Source organism: Odocoileus virginianus, chromosome 8 (genome assembly GCF_023699985.2).
Source record: "Odocoileus virginianus isolate 20LAN1187 ecotype Illinois chromosome 8, Ovbor_1.2, whole genome shotgun sequence".
NCBI lineage: Eukaryota > Metazoa > Chordata > Mammalia > Artiodactyla > Cervidae > Odocoileus > Odocoileus virginianus.
In genome coordinates, this window is record NC_069681.1 from 719,742 (window position 1) to 741,019 (window position 21,278).

Consider the following 21,278-nt stretch of genomic DNA (forward strand, 5'->3'; position numbering starts at 1 on the left):
TTCAGCACTGTTAGGTAGTTTTCACTATACAAGTCTTTCAGCTTTTTGGTACATGTCCCATTTTAAAGACGTTAATTGCATGCCTTAGCAAAAACATCAGCTTTTACCCTAAGTGCTTTGAGAAACTTCAGTATCATTAAAGACAAAATGTAATCAGTGTTATAAAAGACATACAAAATTTATGATCACATATGCAATGCAAATTCTGAGTTCTTTTCTGAGGTAAACGTAATGCTTCACACAAAATCAGCTTCAAATGGTATGGATTGTGCTTTAATGTTGTGGTTCTCTTTATGTTCTCCAAAACTTCGATTCATGTTATCAAAACATAAGAAACATGTGAAAGATTATTCCCTTGCTTTTGTGAGTAAACTATTTTTACAAATAATTAAATAAAATATAAGTATTGATTCTGATCTGAGTTCTCATCCAGTGGCTTTCCTCTCTCATTTTGCATCATTTCAGTACTCACAAAGTATCACTTAATACATAGCAGATGATATTTTCACTCGACAATCCTGAGTATTCATTTATTTAAAAGCTGTGAAGGAGGACTTAAATATGCTAATAAAGCAATTTTTAAAAATAATAAAACAAGATTTCTTTTCTGATGAATTTTCCACACTTTGCTTGGCTTTCTTTTTGTGTGAAAGCACTGCTAATCCAGTATGATCCAGTAAGACTCAGTCATTCACTGTTGAATTAACAACTCTGTAATTGTTTGTCATCTGTTATTGTCAGACACCATCATTGTACGCAAAGCTCACAAAACAGAAAATGGATAGGGAAATGGTTTTAAATAGCTCATAAGGAATAAGTGGCATTTGAAAAATACTTGATTACTTAATTATATTAGTGATCTGAAAATACATGGGTATGAAATTCAGCAAAATTTCTCTACTTTCTACCTCATATTCTGAATAGAAGGAAATAAACTAGATGCACTATTAAAAACTGTATTTACCTAATTTTATGATTCACTGGAAAATCCCTTGGACAGAGGAGCCTGGTAGGCTGCAGTCCATGGGGTCACGAAGAGTCAGACATGACTGAGTGATTTCATTTTCACTTTTCACTTTCATGCACTGGAGAAGGAAATGGCAACCCACTCCAGTGTTCTTGCCTGGAGAATCCCAGGGATGGGGTCGCACAGAGTTGGATGCAACTGAAGTGACTTAGCAGCAGTAGCAGTAGCATGATTCATTAAAGGTATGATAGGTCTTGAGAAATAGCAGCTTTCGAAGCACTATTCTGTGTATGCATACACATAAAAAGTTCATTATTATTTTATAGAATACTTTTATACAAAAATTATATATATATATATATAGCTCTCACTATCAAATCTGAATCAAAGCTTCTATACATCCACAACCTGGAGAAGTGTTGCCATTAACAATAATCACAACATCCCAGGAAGGCATTGTTATTCAAAATGTTTATTACTCATCTCAAATTTTTACCAATCTCAGAACTAGTAGTTCAGATGGTAAAGAATCTGCCTGCAAAGTCAGAGACCCAGGTTCGATCTAGGAATTGGGATATTCCGCTGGAGAAGGAAATAGCAATTCACTCCAGTATTCTTGCTTGGAGAATCCCATGGACAGAGGACCCTGGTGGTCTACAGTCCACGAGGTCAGAAAGAGTCAGAAATGATTAAGAGATAAACACACACACTATAATTTTAAGAATTTTGCAGAGAACTTCATTTTAATGCTTTACCAGCTACTTACTTTCTTCATGCTTTTCTTTTCTTTTTTTAACTATAAATTCTAAGAGAAATTCATCATAGTAAGCAATATGAAAATCTGACTTACTCTATTGATTTCTTGCTCTGTTACTTAAGCTGTTTATTTTTATTTATAATTATTATTATTTTTTTCACACTTTTGACTCCCCAACTAAAATGTGATGTCCTAAAGTTGTATCTTGTTTATTAATTTTATCCCTAGGCATAAGCACAGAGCCTGTTAAGTGAAAAGGTTGTTAGTGGATGCTGAATGTAAGTTCCACAGGACAGAGATTTGTTTACATTTTTTCTTGAACTTGATGTTGTGTATCCAGTGTGTAGAAAAGAAAAATAACTGCCACATTTACTGTGCTCAATAAATATTTGTTGGAAGGATGAGTAAATAAATGCTTCAAATTAAAGGACAAAAGACGTAGAAGTTTACGACTAAAGAGGTAAATTAACCTCTAAATAGCAAAACCATATGCTGTATCCTCCAGGATATGTTCTGTGGATGAGTTGTAAAATTGAACTAAGAAAATTGTTCTTAGGGAACCAAATGGAGCTGGCTATCATGGTCTCCATATCCTCTTCTTATCTTATTGAGACTCTTCCTTTCTAATTGCCCTACACTGAAAATTTAAACTTGAATTCATAGTTTTCACTGAGAAAATCTGATGCCTTAAAAATGGGCTATAATATCCAAGAGAAACACACACACACACACACACACACACACACATCATTATAATACCAAGAAAATATATTGCATTAAAATTTTAATTTCATTTTATTTTACTTTAAAAATAATGACGATATTAGGCTTTACTACTTTCAAGTGTATAAATTGATTATGAATACACACCATGCTTAAAAGATAGATAATACATTGCATATGATGCCAGAGGAATTTTTACAAAGCATGGAAAATCTATATGGTAGAGTGGTTGATGGTACCCTGTCTTATCAGTTACAATTTACATGTACCTGTAAAGACACTTGAATGCAGAGCTCCAAACAAGAGCCAGGAGAGATAAGAAAGCCTTCCTCAGTGATCAATGCAAAGAAATAGAGGAAAACAACAGAATGGGAAAGACTAGAGATCTCTTCAAGAAAATCAGAGATACCAAGGGAATATTTCATGCAAAAATGAACTCAATAAAGGACAGAAATGGTATGGACCTAACAGAAGCAGAAGATATTAAAAAGAGGTGGCAAGAATACACAGAAGAACTGTACAAAAAAGATCTTCACAAGCCAGATAACCACAAGGGTGTGATCACTCACCTAGAGCCAAACATCCTGGAATGTGAAGTCAAGTGGGCCTTAGAAAACATCACAACAAACAAAGCTAGTGGAGGTGATGGAATTCCAGCTGAGCTATTTCAAATCTTGAAAGATGATTCTGTGAAAGTGCTGCACTCAATATGCCAGCAAATTTTAAAAACTCAGCAGTGGCCACAGGACTGGAAAAGGCCAGTTTTCATTCCAATCCCTAAGAAAGGCAATCCCAAAGAATGCTCAAACTACTGCACAATTACACTCATCTCACACACTAGTAAAGTAATGCTCAAAATTCTCCAAGCCAGGCTTCAGCAATACGTGAACCGAGAAGTTCCAGATGTTCAAGCTGGTTTTAGAAAAGGCAGAGGAACCAGAGATCAAATTGCCAAAATCCGTTGGATCATTGAAAAAGCAAGAGTTCCAGAAAAACATCTATTTCTGCTTTATTGACTACGCCAAAGCCTTCAACTGTGTGGATCACAAAAACTGTGGAAAATTCTGAAGTAGATGGGAATACCAGACCACCTGACCTGCCTCTTAAGATACCTGTATGCAGGTCAGGAAGCAACAGTTAGAACTGGACATGGAACAACAGACTTGTTCCAAATAGTAAAAGGAGTACTTCAAGGCTGTATATTGTCACTCTGCTTATTGAACTTATATGCAGAGTACATCATGAGAAATGCTGGGCTGGAAGAAGCACAAGTTGGAATTAAGATCACCGATAGAAATATCAATAACCTTAGATATGCAGGTGACACCACCCTTATGGCAGAAAGTGAAGAGGAACTAAAAAGCCTCTTGATGAAAGTGAAAGAGGAGAGTGAAAAATAGGCTTAATGCTCAACATTCAGAAAACTAAGATCAAGGCATCTGGTCCCACTACCTAATGGGAAATAGATGGGGAAACAGTGGAAACAGTGTTAGACTTTAATTATTTAATTATTTATTTATTTTGGGTCCAAAATCACTGTGGATGGTGACTGCAGCCATGAAATTAAAAGATGCTTACTCCTTGGAAGGAAAGTTATCACCAACCTAGATAGCATATTAAAAAGCAGAGACATTACTTTTCCAACAAAGGTCCATCTGATCAAGGCTATGGTTTTTCCAGTGGCCATGTATGGATGTGAGAGTTGGACTGTGAAGAAAGCTGAGTGCCGAAGAATTAATGCTTTTGAACTGTGGTTTTGGAGAAGACTCTTGAGAGTCCCTTGGACTGCAAGGAGATCCAACCTGTCCATCCTAAAGGAGGTCAGTCCTGGGTGTTCATTGCAAGGACTGATGCTGAAGCTGAAATTCCAATACTTTGACCACCTAATGTGAAGAGTTGACTCATTGGAAAATACCCTGATGATGGGAGGGATTGGGGGCAGGAGGAGAAGAGGACGACAGAGGATGAGATGGCTAGATGATTTCACCGATTCGATGGGCATGAGTAGGTAAACTCTGGGAGTTTGTGATGGACAGGGAGGCCTGGCATGCTGCGATTCATGGGGTCTCAAAGAGTCGGACATGACTGAGCAAATGAACTGAGTTGAACTGTAAAGCTCATCACCCTGGTTAATGAAATTATGGATTAAGTATTGTGTGATTTGAATTCAATATTCTCAGCAAATGGACTAGTAGGTTTAAATAAATTCTACAAGGAAACCACAGGTTTAAAATAACACTGCTTATGCACATAAAAATGAATGATGAAAATAATAACTACTGCCTTTCCTATTCCTAGTGCATGTTCTTCATCAGCTGCATTGATATAAAAATAAATATGATCTAATTAGTGGTGCCAAAATTTCAGTGGTGATAATTCAAAGTTTTTAAAAATTCTCTGTGAATTACATATTTTTAAATAAGCTAACTATGAGGTTAGTTGTAAGATATAGAATATACCAAGATAGTAAAGATAGCATAATACTATAATGAGAAATAAAACATTTGAATTGGAAATATCCAATATTTGAAGACATTATATTTTTCCAATAATACTCAAAATCATCTAATAAGTGTAATGAAAGCAACAATAAGCTTCACTATATTTAATAAGAAGGGCTTTCCTGATAGCTCAGTTGGTAAGGAATTCACCTGCAATGCAGGAGAACCCAGTTTGATTCCTGGGGTCAGGAAGATATGCTGGAGCAGGGACAGGCTGTCCACTGCAGTATTCTTGGGTTTCCCTTGTGGCTCAGCTGGTAAAGAATCTGCCTGCAATGCAGGAGACTTGGGTTCGACCTCTGGGTTGGGAAGATCCACTGGAGAAAAGAAAGGCTACCCATTGTTTAGAAATGTCTTTTAAGTTTTAATAAAAATTGAAGAGCTATATATTATTTTAAAATACTTGTTTCTCCTTCAATAATATAAAAATATTCTGAAATTTACATGGAAAACATTATGGCTACCATTAAGCCAAATATATTGCTCAGTAAATATTTGTAGAAAACAAAAGACAATCCTATTGTGGAAATATTTATACAAATATAATTAGCAGTTTAAAAATACAAATATTTTTGTTTCAATAATAATATAAAAAATAAGAAAATATTTTTTGTAAAGGGATTATGTACTACAAAGCCTAATTTCTCAAGTAACCATTTGAGATTAATTACTCAAGTAATTGCTGCTTTGATTATAATATTTTTAAGAATTCAAGGATAAGATGCCACAGCTATTTAACATGTCATTCATACATAAGTTATTGTAGCAAATACATTGAGACCAGTTGAAACATATGATGACACAGATTATTTTTTGAAGTAGCTAAACTTATATAAGGAACACTTTGAAATATACCTTAAGTATGTTGCAATGAGATAGTAACATCATTGAATTTTCACAGTTACCTTACACTAAGAAATATAAAAGATTTATTCAAATTTAAGACATACATTTTTCTTATACCAAAGAAAGAAGTACATATACAGTTGCTCATAACTATGACATTTTAATTGATAATGGGTGCCGGAGCCTGCCGGCAAACGAACCGGTCACGGGCGCAATCGCCGAAATACCTGAGAAATAAAAGAAAGGACTAGGAAAGAAAAGACTAGGAAAGAATGGGGTTGAGAGGGACAGAATCAGCTCTCGACTGAAACCGACCGCTTTATTGAAGAACACCACACCTATATATATGCCAACAGGAGTCACTAATAGATTAAAGGTTTGCATATGTGCAGAGCTACAGGCACAGATGTTTTAAATTCCTCCACCCTAGCACCCAACATGACTGAGATCAATAGAACATTAACTAGATAGATAACAGGCTTCAATCATGATGAGTTTATCAGCACAAGGAAAACAGATGAAAGATCGCTACAGCAATTTCCTTGAGGGAGGTGAAAAAGGCCAACCTGTGCTTTAATAAATCAGGGGTGGCAGGACAGAGAGGGACCTCTTGATCTCTCTCAGAGCCGAGAAGGAGCCTGAGCAGTCAGGCTGGCTCCCCGCAAATGGGTGGTTGGCCATTTGTCATATCATATCTAATAGATATCTTTGAGTAAATAAACACAGTTAAGGTAAGGGTCCTTTTACAACGAAAATTATCTTTTAACAATGTAATGGCATTGAAACATGTATATTATCATATGTGAAATGAATCACCAGTCCAGGTTCCATGCATGATACAGGGTGCTTGGGATTGGTGCACTGGGATGACCCAGAGGGATGGGATGGGGAGGGAGGTGGAAGAGGGGTTCAGTATGGGGCACACATGTACACCTATGGTGGATTCATGTCAATGCATGGCAAAATCAGTACAATATTGTAAAGTAATTAGCATCCAAATAAAATAAATAAATTTATATTAAAAAATGTAAGAAACTGAGTCTTTTTTTAATAATCTAAAGTTAAAGAGAGAATATTAAAGAGAGAGATATTTAGATATTTTTACTTCAGTAAATATAAGGTTTATTTTAAAATCCCATATCCAAATTGTAGTGAAAAGATAAAAATTGTGGGATATAGAGCCATTTTCTCATCTTTACAAAGGACTTTTGTTAAGAATAAACAAGTTAATACCTTAATAGTCTGTAGAACAGTGTCTAAAATTCTATAAGCACTCAATCTCTCGATTGGTTAGGAGGAGAAGGGGGCGACAGAGGATGAGTTGGCTGGATGGTATCACCAACTCGATGGACATGAGTTACGGTAAACTCTGGGAGTTGGTGATGGGCAGGGAGGCCTGGCATGCTGCGATTCATGGGGTCGCAAATAGTTGGACACGACTGAACCACTGAACTGAACTGAACTGAACTGAACTGAACAGGACAAGAGGGTTCTCTTTTCTTTACATTCTTACCAACACTAGCTGTTAGTTGTCTTTTTGACAATAGCCATTCTGACGGGTATGAGGTCATATCTCTACGTACTTTTGGTTTGCATTTTCTATCGGTTACCAATGTTGAGAATATATCACATCATACTTCTGCTGGCCACTGGTATGTCTTCTTTGGGAAAAATATCTCTTCAAGTTCTGTGCACATCTTTTAATACTGAGTTCATTGTATATTTTTGATATTAAACCCAAACCCCATCAAATAAAACATTTGAAAATATCTTCTCCCTTTCAATAGACAGATTGTTAATTGTATAGATGATTTCCTTTGCTATAGAAAAACTTGTTTGATGCAGTTTCAGTTCTTTGCTTTTTTATTTGTTTCCCCTGCCTGAGGAGACAGATCTTAAATAAAAAAATTGCTAAGATTAATGTAAAAAAGTGTACTGTCAATGCTTTCTTCTAGAAGTCTTAGGGTTTCAGGTCTTAAAACAATTAAGCCTTTGAATCAATTTTGAGGGGTTTTTTTTTGTTTTTTTTTTTGTTTTTTTTTTTGCTTTTTTGTATATGGTGTGAAGGAGTGTTCTAATCTGATTGATTTTTATGTAACTGTCCAGTTTTTTTCCCAAAAGCATTTATTGAAGCATTGTCTTTTCTGCATTGTATATTCTTGTTTCCTTTGTTTTAGATTAATTGAATATATAAGTCTAGGTTTACTTCTGGGTTCTTATTCAATTCCATTGATCTCTGTGTCTGTTTTTGTACCAGCACCATACTGCTTTAGTCATTGTGCCTTACCAAGTATAGTTTGAAACTGGGGAACTTAAAATCTCAGATCTTGTTCCTCTTTTTTAATTACTTTGACTTTTCAATATTGTATTATATATACATGCGTGGGCTTCCCTGATGGCTTGTAAAGAATCTGCCTGCAATGTCGGAGCTGCAGGAGACATGGGTTCTGTCCCTGGGTTGGGAAGATCCCTTTTAGGAGGGTCTGGCATCCCACTCCAGTATTCTTACCTGGAGGATACCATGAATAGAGGAGCCTGGCAGGCTACAGTCCATAGGGTCACAAAGAGTCAGACATGACCAAGCAACTAACATTTCTTTATCTTAACTTATATATATACATACACACACACTACTCTTTTACGGTTCTGTACAAGCTATAGAAACATTTGTTCTAGTTCTGTGAAAAGTGTCACTGTTACATTGATAAGAATTTTATTCAATTCGTAGAATACTTTGGATAGTATGGGAATTTTAGCAATATTAATTCTTTGAATCCTGAGCTAGAATACCTTTCTATTTGTTTGTGTTGTCTTAAATACCTTTCATTAATGTCCTGTAATTTTCAGAGTATAGATCTTTTACCCTCCTGTTTACATTTATTTTTTGATATTTTATTGTTTTTGGTGAGTTATACATGGTGTTATTTATTTTATTTCTCTTTCTGATATTTCACTGTTAGTGTAGAGAAATGCAAGTTTTTTACATTTTAATATTGTATCCTGAAACTTTACTGAATTAATTGAAGTGAAAGTGAAAGTGTTAGCCACTCAGTCGTGTCTGCCTCTTTGTGATCCCATGCACTGTAGCCTACCAGATCCTCTGTCCATGGAATTCTCCAAACAAGAGTACTCGAATGGGTTACCATTCACTTCTTCAGGGAATCTAAATTCAATGGTGAGTTCTCATAGTTATTTGATTTTGTCTTTAGTATTGTCTGTATGCAGTACCATGTAAATTGCAAAGAGAGATGGTTTTCCTTTCCTATTTGAATTATTTTTTATTTATTTTTTCTTGGCTGATCGCTGAGGCTAGAACTTCCAAACTCTGTTGAATAAAAGTGATGAAAATGGGATCCCTTGTCTTGTTTCTAATCTCAGAGAAAAAAATTTCAGCTTTTTATCACTTGGTAAGATGTTGACTATGAGTTTGTTATATATGGCCTTATTATGTTGAGGTATGCTTCCTCTATAAACACTTTATTGAAAGATTTTATTATAAATGGATACTGATTTTTGTCAAAGTTTTTTTCTGCAACTATTCAGATGATCTTATGATTTTTATTCTTAATTTTGTTAATGTAGTGTATCACACTGATTGATATGAAGATAGTGATCCACCTTGGCATCAATGGGATACATTCCAATTGGTCTTACTGTACGATCCTTTAATGTGTTTTTAAGTATTGCTTGCTAGAATTTTGTTCATCAAGAACATTCTTTTCTGTGGTGTCTTTGTCTGGTTTTGGTATCAGAGTAGTGTTGGCCTAATAGAATGAATTCAGAAGCATTCGGAACTTCAAGTTCTTCAAGTTTGTGAAATAGTTCAAGAAGGATTGCTCTAACTTTGTAATGTTTATTAGAACACCCTGGTGAAGCTGTCTGATCCTGGACTTTTGTTTTTCGAGGGTTGTTTTATTACTGATTTAATTTCTTTACTGATAACTCATCTATTCAGTAGTTTCTATTTCTTCTTTAATTAGTCTTAGAAGATTGTAGGATGATATAGATGACTTAGTCTTAGAAGAGTAAAAGTTTTATAATATTTTGTGGGAGTTTATCCATTTCTTCCATGCTGTCTATTTATGTTCTTGTTCCTAGTAATTTCTTATGGTCTTTTGTTTTTCTGTGGTGTTGGTTATGATTTATCATCTTCCATTTCTGATTTTATTTACTTGGGCATTCTCTCTTTTTTTCTTGATGAAACTGTCTAAATGTTTAAATTTTGTTTATCTTTCAAAGAGACTGCTCTTAAATTCATTGATCTTTTTTATTGGTTTTTATAAATATTTATTTATTGTTTCCACTTCATCTTTTTTATTTTCTTCCTTCTTCTAGTTTATGTTGTGTTTGTTCTATTTTTAGATAATTTAGGTGCATGTTTAAATTGCTTGATATTTTTTCTTGTTTTGTGAGATAAGCCTTTATAAACTTACCATGTAGAGCTGCTTCTGTTGTGTTCAGAGGTTTTGCATTATGGTTCCATTTCATTTGTCTGAAGGTATTCTTTATTTCCTGTTTGATTCCTTAACAGTGATCCATTGGTTGTTTAGTAGCACATTATTTAGCCTCCACGTGTTTCTTTGTTTTTCAGTTTTCTTTTTTTTCCTTGCATTTGATTTCTAGCCTCATTATCTTGTGGTCAAAAAAGATGCTTAATATGATTCAAGTTTTCTTAAATTTACTGAGACTTGTTTTGTGATCAAGTATATGACCCATTCTGAAGAAAGTTCCATGTGCATATGCTTTCTGCTATTTTTGAATGAAATATTTTGAATAAAACATTAAGTTTATCTAGTTAAAGTGTCACTTAAAGCCAATGTTTCCATATTGATTTTCTGTCTGTATGATATTTCCATTAATGTACAAGGGTGTTATAGCACCCTACTGTTTTTAAAATACTATAAATTTCTTCCTCCATGATTACTAGTATTTACCTGATGTATTTAGGTGCTTCCATGTTGGGTCCATATATAAGTATTATATTTTCTTGGTGGAGTGATCCCTTTATAGCTATGCAATGCCCTTGTTATGGTCTTTGTTTCAAAGTCTATTTATCTTATATATGTATTGCTACACTGGCTTTCTTTTCATTTCTATTTGTATGGAATGTATTTTTTCATCTCCTTAATTTCAGTCTGTGTCTTTAGATATGAAGTGAGTCTCTTATAGACAGCACATGGATTTTTTTTTTAACCCATTTAGCAAGTCTATGCTTTTAGATTGGAGAATTTAGCTTATCTACTTTTAAAAATTAATTAATTAATTAATTTTTATTTTTTTCATTTATTTTTATTAGCTGGAGGCTAATTACTTTACAATATTGTAGTGGTTTTTGCGATACATTGACATGAATCAGCCATGGATTTACATGTGTCCCCCATCCTTATTCCCTCTCCCACCTCCCTCTCCATCCCATCCCTCTGGATCTTCCCAGTGCACCAGCCCTGAGCACTTGTCTCATGCATCCAACCTGGGCTGGCGATCTGTTTCACACTTCATAATATACATGTTTCAATGGTATTACTTTTAAAGCATTGTTAGCTATTATTTTTTGATTAGAGAATTTAATTTATTTACTTTAAGTATTGATATATATGTACCTATTTCCATTGTTTTTTGGTTGTTTTTCCTGTTGCTGTTCCCTTCTCCTCTTGCTCTCTTACTATGTGATTTGATGGCTATCTTTACTGTTATGTTTGAATTCCTTTCTCATTTTTGTGTATATCTATTATATATTTTTTGATTATGGCTAACATGAGGTTCACAAATAACAATCTACACATGTAGCTTTCTTTTTAGATTGATGATCTCTTAAGTTTGAATGCATTATAACAGCCCACATTTTTACTCCTCTTTCAGGTTTTATGTTTTTGACATAATAATTTACATCTTTTTATTTTGTGTATCTCTTAAGTACTTATTTTATATATAAGCAATTCTACTTTTGTCTTTTAACCTTCCTACTAGCTTTAAAGTGGTTGAATCACTACCTTTACTTTATGTTTGCCTTTACCAATGGGATTTTTCTCTTAATGATTTTCTTATTTCTAGTCATAGCCTTTTCTTTTCTACTTAGAGAAATCCTTTTTAACATTTCTTCTTCTAAGGCCAATTTGGTGGTAATAAACTCTTTTGCTTATCTGTAAAATTCTTTGTGCCTCCTTCAATTCTCAATGTTAAAGTCGCCAGGTAATGTTATTCTTAGTTATAGGGTAATTTTTACTTTCAGCACATTGATTATACTAGTGCTGAATTACTAGTATACTATATACTAGTATACTATACTAGTATACTATATTATACTATATATACTAGTATACTATACTAGTATACTATATTATACTATATATACTAGTATACTATACTAGTATACTATATTATACTATATATACTAGTATACTATACTAGTATACTATATTATACTATATATACTAGTATACTATACTATATTAGAAGGGTTACTAGTTCCTTCTAATCTACACCATTTCTGCTGAAAAGTCAATCAATTAATTAGTTTTATGGGAGTTTCCTTGTTTGCAACTAGTTGTTTTTCTCTTGTTGCCTTTAAGAGGTACTCTTTATTTTTAATTTCTGACATTTTAATTATAATGTCTTTGTGTGGACCTCTTTGTGTTCACTTTTATGGGACTTTGAACTTCCTGGACCTGGATCTCAGTGTTGTTGCTCAGGTTAGGGAGGTTTTCACCTATTATTACTTCAAATAAGTGTTCCACCCATTCTCTGTCTCTTCTCTTTCCCTACAAAGTTAATATTAGTACATTTGGTGGTGTCTTAGAGGTTTCTTAAATTATTATTTTTTTGTCCTTTTAATGTTTTTGATTTTTAACATCTTTATTGAATTTATTACAACATTGCTTTGGCTGTTTATGTTGTTTATTTGGCTGTGAGGCATGAAGGATCTTACCTCCCTGACCAGAAATCAAACTCACAACCCCTGTACTACTGGACCATGAGGGAAGGTCCTGTTATTATTATTACTATTATTATTATTTAGATTCTTCTTTTGTTTTATCTGTTCAGCTTGTGTGATTTCTACTGTTTTCCAGATCACTATTCTGTTCTTCTATATCATCTAGCCTATTGTTGTTTCCGTCTGTGCATGCTAAGTTGCTTCAGTCATGTCAGACTCTGTGGGACACAATGGACCATAGCCCCGCAGATTCTTCTGTCCATGGACATTCTCCAGGTGACAATACTAGAGTGGGTTGTCATGCCTTCCTTCTAATGTATTTTTAATTTCAGCTCTTGTATTTAATTTCAGATCTGATTGGTGATTTCTTTATATTTTCTAATTCTTCATGAAATTCTGTGATCATCTCTTATTTAGTGAGCTTCTTTATAGGCATTACTTTTAACTTTTTATAAAATAGATTGTTTATTTCTATTTCTTTTAGTTCATTTTTTTCTGAAATTTTATCTTGTTTCTTTTTTCTAACAAATTTCTCTATCTATTCATTTTACATAATTCTCTATTTTTATTTTTATGTATTTCTATGTATTTGGTAAGTCTGTTATGACTCTCAATCTTGGAGAAGTGTCCTTATGTAGAAAACATTCTGTGAGGCTCTGTAGATCACTCCCTCTGGTCACCAGAGCTAGATGCTCCAGTGATGACACTTAATTTGGTTGGGCTGCACATACCCTTCTCTGATGTTAGGGCCAGCTACTATAAGTGTATTAGTAAGCAAGAAAACCCTTATGCCCCTGGCCTTGAGGCCCTTCCTAAAATGGTTGCTGCAGGTTTGCTGGTAGGCAGGGAAATCCTCTAGTGCTAATAGGCTAGAGAGAGGATTTAAAAATGGTGTTTGGCAGTTTATGGTATTAGTACAGTAGAATAAGATCCCCAAAATAACTGCAACCAGTCTCTCTGTCTCTAGAGAGAACCCCAGCTGTCTCTTGCCACTTTTGGTGACTCTGCAAGGTCACCAAAAGGTCATTCAGGTGCCTTTCAGATTATTGCTTCTACACTGGGACTCAGAACGTGTGAGGTTTTGTACACACCTTCTAAAAGCAGAATCTCTGTTTAGCTTCCAGCTCTCTTTAACATAAGCCTCACTGGTTCTCAAAGACAGACATTCTGGAATGCTCATCTTCTTGGTTTAGGACATGGGCTGGAGAGCCTAATGTGAGGTTTGGAACCTCTACTCTGTAAAGAAGATCTCTGCAGTTATGACATCTTTCTCATTTATGGGTCACTGACCCAGGGATGTGGGTTCTCACTAGACCACATCTCTGTCCCTACTACCCATATCATATAAAGACTCCTTTTTATATCTTTAGTTGTAGAATAGCTTTACTGTTGGATTATTCTCATAGACAGTCACTTTGTAAGTAGTGGTAATTTTGGTATGACATGGGATGGGATGAGTTCAGGGTCTTCCTGTTGTGTAATCTTGATCCTGCTCTAATATGCTGCTTATTCTGTAAAAATAACTTACTTTTGCCTACCATTTAAAACTGTCTAATTACTTGACCACCTTTTTTTTTTTCTGCCTGCTATTGCATTTCATTATTCTTCAGTATGAATATTTTAGTTATGTCAAAGGTATATGTTTATTTCTCAGCAAGCAGATATACTATGTCTGTATTTTAATATTATTTTCCTAATATAAATGATTGTCTTGTCTTATAATATTTATCAAGGTTTGCTTAATTTTTAAAGCCCAGATTAAACTAGCTTCCAGCATGAAATACAGATCTATCTCTGAATTCTCTTTGTTCCTTATACCACAAATTTTAATCAGCTTCTTCCTTCTTATTGACCTAACTATATTCTTTCTAATCATATGTTAGATGTTTAGAAAGAAAGTTTATGTTATATAATCCCAAATCTTTTTATTTATTTATTATTATTTTTGGCTATTCCACACAGTATGTGGTATCTTAATTCCCAGATCAAGGATTGAACCTGTGATGCCTGCAGTGGAAGCATAGTGTCTTAACCACTGAACCACCACAAATTCCCATATGATCACACATCTTCTAATACTATAGTATTTAATTTACTTCTAAAATTTAATTTTAATTGATTATTGAAAGAAACATGAAAGAAGAACTTTAGAGTTTATACAATGAACATTAAAAATGTATTATGAGCTTATTTCAATTTCATGTAATCCAGAAATAGATGAATTATTTAAAAAATCTAATCTTAAAATAGTTCACTGAAAATTTAAAAATTGTGAGACGTTTTTATTACTTAGAGCAATCACTATAGAATTTTTTAAAATAATATGTTTTAAGTATATTTTATTTTTTATTTTTTTTCATTTATTTTCATTAGCTGGAGGCTAATTACTTTATAATATTGTAGTGGTTTCTGTCATACATTGACATGAATCAGCCATGGATTTACATGTATTCCCCATCCCAATCCCCCCTCCCACCTCCCTCTCCACCCGATTCCTCTGGGTCTTCTCAGTGCACCAGACCTGAGCACTTGTCTCATGCATCCAACCTGAGCTGGCGATCTGTTTCACCCTAGATAATATACATGTTTCGATGCTGTTCTCTCGAAACATCCCACCTTCGCCTCCTCCCACAGACTCCAAAATTCTGTTCTGTATATCTGTGTCTCTTTTTCTGTTTTGCATATAGGATTATCATTACCATCTTTCTAAATTCCATATATATGCATTAGTATACTGTATTGGTCTTTATCTTTCTGGCTTACTTCACTCTGTATAATGGGTTCCAGTTTGATCCATCTCATTAGAACTGATTCAAATGAATTCTTTTTAATGGCTGAGTAATATTCCATGGTGTATATGTACCACAGCTTCCTCATCCATTCGTCTGCTGATGGGCACCTAGGTTGCTTCCATGTCCTGGCTATTATAAACAGTGCTGCAATGAAGATTGGGGTGCACATGTCTCTTTCAGATCTGGTTTCCTCAGTGTGTATGCCCAGGAGTGGGATTGTTGGGTCATATGGCAGTTCTATTTCCAGTTTTTTAAGAATTCTCCACACTGTTCTCCATAGCGGCTGTACTAGTTTGCATTCCCACCAACAGTGTAAGAGGGTTCCCTTTTCTCCACACCCTTTCCAGGATTTATTGCTTGTAGACTTTTAAATAACAGCCATGCTGACTGGCGTGTAATGGTACCTCATTGTGGTTTTGATTTGCATTTTTCTGATAATGACTGATGTTGAGCATCTTTTCATGTGTTTGTTAGCCATCTGTATGTCTTCTTTGGAGAAATGTACATTTAGTTCTTTGGCCCATTTTTTGATTGGGTCATTTATTTTTCTGGAATTGAGCTGCAGGAGTTGCTTGTATATTTTTGAGATTAATCCTTTGTCTGTTGCTTCGCTTGCTATTATTTTCTCCCAGTGTGAGGGCTGTCTTTTCACCTTACTTATAATTTCCTTTGTTGTGTGAAAACTTTTAAGTTTAATTAGGTCCCATTTGTTTATTTTTGCTTTTATTTCCAATATTCTGGGAGGTGGGTCATAGAGGATCCTGCTGTGATTTATGTCGGAGAGTGTTTTGCCTATGTTCTCCTCTAGGAGTTTTATAGTTTCTGTTCTTACGTTTAGATCTTTAATCCATTTTGAGTTTATTTTTGTGTATGGTGTTAGAAAGTGTTCTAGTTTCATTCTTTTACAGGTGGTTGACCAGTTTTCCCAGTACCACTTGTTAAAGAGGTTGTCTTTTTTCCATTGTATATTCTTGCCTCATTTGTCGAAAATAAGGTGCCCATAGGTTTGTGGATTTACCTCTGGGCTCTCTATTCTGTTCCATTGATCTATATTTCTGTCTTTGTGCCAGTACCATACTGTCTTGATGACTGTGGCTTTGTAGTAGAGCCTGAAGTTAGGCAGGTTGATTCCTCCAGTTCCGTTCTTCTTTCTCAAGATTACTTTGGCTATTCGAGGTTTTTTGTATTTCCATACAAATTGTGAAATTATTTGTTCTAGTTCTGTGAAAAATACGATTGGTAGCTTGATAGCGATTGCATTGAATCTATAGATTGCTTTGGGTAGTATAGGCATTTTGACAATATTGATTCTTCCAATCCATGAACACGGTATATTTCTCCATCTGTTTGTGCCCTCTTTAACCTCTTTCATCAGTGTTTTATAGTTTTCTATGTATAGGTCTTTTGTTTCTTTAGGTAGATATACTCCTAAGTATTTTATTCTTTTTATTGCAATGGTTAATGGTATTGTTTCCTTAATTTCTCTTTCTGTTTTCTCATTGTTAGTGTATAGGAATGCAGGGGATTTCTCTGTGTTAATTTTATATCCTGCAACTTTACTACATTCATTGATTAGCTCTAGTAATTTTCTGGTAGAGTCTTTAGGGGAGAAGTCTCGCTGTCATCTGTGAACAGCGAGAGTTTCATTCTTCTTTTCCTATCCGGATTCCTTTACCTCTTTTTCTGCTCTGATTGCTGTGGCCAAAATTTCCAAAACTATGTTGAATAGTAGTGGTGAGAGTGGGCACACTTGTACTGTTCCTGATTTCAGGGGAAATGCTTTCAATTTTTCACCATTGAGGGTAATGCTTGCTGTGGGTTTGTCATATATAGCTTGTATTATGTTGAGGTATGTTCCTTCTATTCCTGCTTTCTAGAGAGTTTTAATCATAAATGGATGTTGAATTTTGTCAAAGGCTTTTTCTGCATCTATTGAGATAATCATATGGTTTTTATCTTTCAATTTGTTAACGTGGTGTATTACATTGATTGATTTGCAGATATTAAAGAATCCTTTCATTCCTAGGATAAAGCCCACTTGGTCATGATGTATGATTTTTTTTTAATATGTTGTTGGATTCTGTTTGCTAGAATGTTGTTAAGGATTTTTGCATCTATGTTCATCAGTGATATTGGCCTGTAGTTCTCTTTTTTTGTGGCATCTTTGTCTGGTTTTGGAATTAGGGTGATGGTGGCCTCATAGAATGAGTTTGGAAGTTTACCTTCTTCTGCAATTTTCTGGAAGAGTTTGAGTAAGATAGGTGTTAGCTCTTCTCTAAATCTTTGGTAGAATTCAGCTGTGAAGCCATCTGGTCCTGGGCTTTTGTTTGCTGGAAGATTTCTGATTACAGTTTTGATTTCCTTGCTTGTGATGGGTCTGTTAAGATCTTCTATTTCTTTCTGATTCAGTTTTGGAAAGTTATACTTTTCTAAGAATTTGTCCATTTCTTCCAAGTTGTCCATTTTATTGGCATAGAGCTACTGGCAGTAGTCTCTTATGATCCTTTGTATTTCAGTGTTGTCTGTCGTGATCTCTCCATTTTCATTTCTAATTTTGTTAATTTGGTTCTTCTCCCTTGTTTCTTAATGAGTTTTGCTAATGGTTTGTCAATTTTATTTTTTAAAAAAACCAGCTTTTAGCTTTGTTGATTTTTGCTATGGTCTCTTTAGTTTCTTTTGCATTTATTTCTGCCCTAATTTTTAAGATTTATTTCCTTCTACTAACCCTGAGGTTCTTCATTTCTTCCTTCTCTAGTTGCTTTAGGTGTAGAGCTAGGTTATTTATTTGACTTTTTTCTTGTTTCTTGAGGTAAGCCTGTAATGCTATGAACCATCCCCTTAGCACTGCTTTTACAGTGTCGCATAGGTTTTGGGTTGCTGTGTTTTCATTTTCATTTGTTTCTATGCATATTTTGATTTCTTTTTTGATTTATTCTATGATTTGTTGGTTATTCAGAAGCTTGTTATTTAGCCTCCATATGTTTAAATTTTTAATAATTTTTTCCTGTAATTGAGATCTAATCTTAAAATAAATTTTCAAATAACCTTAAAAAGAACAAATTTTGTTTTTAGTGAAATATATAATTTTCTTCTTAAATCTCTCTCTAAGAAGACATGGCATTGAATATTTTATTATTGGTGTATAGCATAAGCTCACTAAGGGAAGATAACAAGTGATTTCTTAACTGATCTTATTTTTACATTTGGCTTGAATAGGTTTTAGTCCACCTGAGAATTTTTTATCATGAATATTAAAGTTCATCCAATATTTTTCAAATTAGTGTTTGAACACAAATAAAGTTTATATGAACACATGAGTCAAATGAATTTTATGAATTTTGTTCAAGAAGTAAATTTCAAGCTCATTTTAGTATGTTATATTAAAATAACCAATCACATATTTGAAAAGGCATCTAATCACATATTTGAAAAGACTTAATTTATGTAAGGTACTACTTGTGCCTTACACATAGCTCACTCTTGATAGTAACAATTGTGGATTAAGAAGATGCTTATTCTAAACAGTATAGAGAGAGGTGATCTTTCTACAAGTAGTTACATAAGACTGGGTTGCTCTATAATTGTCAATGGCTGTTAAAAATATAAAATATGTTCTCATTATTATCTAATTTGGCATTCCATATTATCCTAAATGAGAATAAACTAATAAAATAAAGTGTTTTTTTTTTTTTTAAGATCTACTCCTATGAGGAGTTCTAGTGCTATATGCTTTCACCTACATTAACACATTTTGCATTAATAAACAATTACATTGTATATATGCTTATTACCATTTTGCCAGATGAGAATGATGAGGCTTAGAAAATGCTGATATATAATGACCAAGTCAAGATTCAGACAAATATTTTTTTAACTTCAGAATGTTCTCTGTTTCTCCTACTTTGGAGTATACATGGGAGATATCTTTATTTTATTACTAAGTGGTTGAGGTCTGAGCAGACTAAATCATTTGCCCCAAGTTAAAAATATGATGTAACTATTTGAAAACTTGAAATACAGTCTAAATGCAAAGGTTTTCCTCTGTGCATTTTTGGCTCAATGTAAAGGTTTCCTTATAGCACTCATAGACATGTAAGCTACTGGCTTGATGGTGAGACAGCTACTGATATGTTATACACAGAAAACAGAAACTAAGAAGAAAGCCTGGAAATTCTGGAAGGAAGCAAATCATAATTTGCCACCTCTTCCAATTACATTTCCATTGTTTTTCATTTACTGCTTTGGAGATTTTTTCATGTCAACAGTTTGCTCTTATTATTTAGTCTGAAACATCTCTAGTGATCTCCCCCTTCATTTTTGACTTGCTTACCATGTCTTCTTTTTTATGCTGGATAAATCTTAGCAGAAGTTTGTCAATTTTATATGACTTTTCAAAGAAACAACTTTTGACTCTGTTCATCCTCTATAGTTTGTTCATACTGTTTAATTTCTGTTTTATTTTCTTTATTATTTTATTCCTTCAATTGTGCATATTTGGGGGAAAGATGAGTATTCTTTTTCTACTCCTTTAGATGGCTGTCTCAGGCTTTGCATTTAAAGTTGAAAATCTTGCTCTACATTCTTTTTAACTACATGTCACAAGTAATGTTTTTATCATTCAGACTAAAATATTTTTTTAACTTTCACTGCCATTTATCGCATGAACTATAGGTTATTTAGCAGTATATATGTTTTTATTTAGCTTTTTATTTTGAAGTCATGTCAAAAACACTTTAGAATGGTATAAAGAGCTCCAATATATGTTTGAACTAAACAAGGGTTAACCTTTCTGGATTACTTGTTTATCATTTCATGACTCCTTTTTTTGCATGAACACATTCTCATACATAATTTTTCTGAATCATTTACCTTTTGAGAGAAAATTGCAGACATAATACACCTTTATCCTAAAATACTTCAGTATGTATTTTTCAAGAACAAGGATATTCTCCTATAAAAATACTATACAATTACCATTATCAGGAAATCTAATTTGGATATTATCATGTAATTAACATTTTTTTTTAATTTGCCATTTCTCTCAGTGATGTCCTCTATGACTAATTTTTCCTAGATATTTCACCATATTTTATTGTTTGGAATTAACGTTTTGCTTCTTTTTTCCTAAGTGTTAGGTTGTCATTTAATGATTCTCTCTGAGAAAACAGCACAAACAAAAATAAATACCCTTGTATACAACTATATTTTAGAAACCAGGAAACTGAGCTCAAATGACACTATACAGTGAACATCTGCAAAGATTTGTATCAGACAGAAGGAAAACACAAGTGACCAGGTAGTTTTGCTTAAGGCAATACAAAGGGAAGATTTTTTTTTTTGAAATGCCATTATGTTGGAAGGTATTAAAAAAAAAAAAGGACAATACAAAACAAGTGTCATTTCTATATTGTTCCTGTTACAGCACTCCTTTTCTAGCTGGACAACATGATCCATTACTGGATAATGGAATTAGCTTCACAAGGTACAGCCAATATTTTATTGAGAAAGATAAAAAAAAATAGAGCATATAACATATAATAAGAGAAATATCTCTGAAATTTTCAATTTTTTATGTGAATGTGAATCAAACCATGGTAGAAAATACACTCCTTTCTCTGCTTTCACTAATATAAAAGTCTCCAAAACTGGGTTAGATTATCCCAGCCACAGTAATAGAATTGTTAGTTTTCTGAATTTTTCCAGAAAAGCTTGTAATTTGTATTTCTTCTAGGAGTAAGCATAAACATCTAGAGAGAATTTT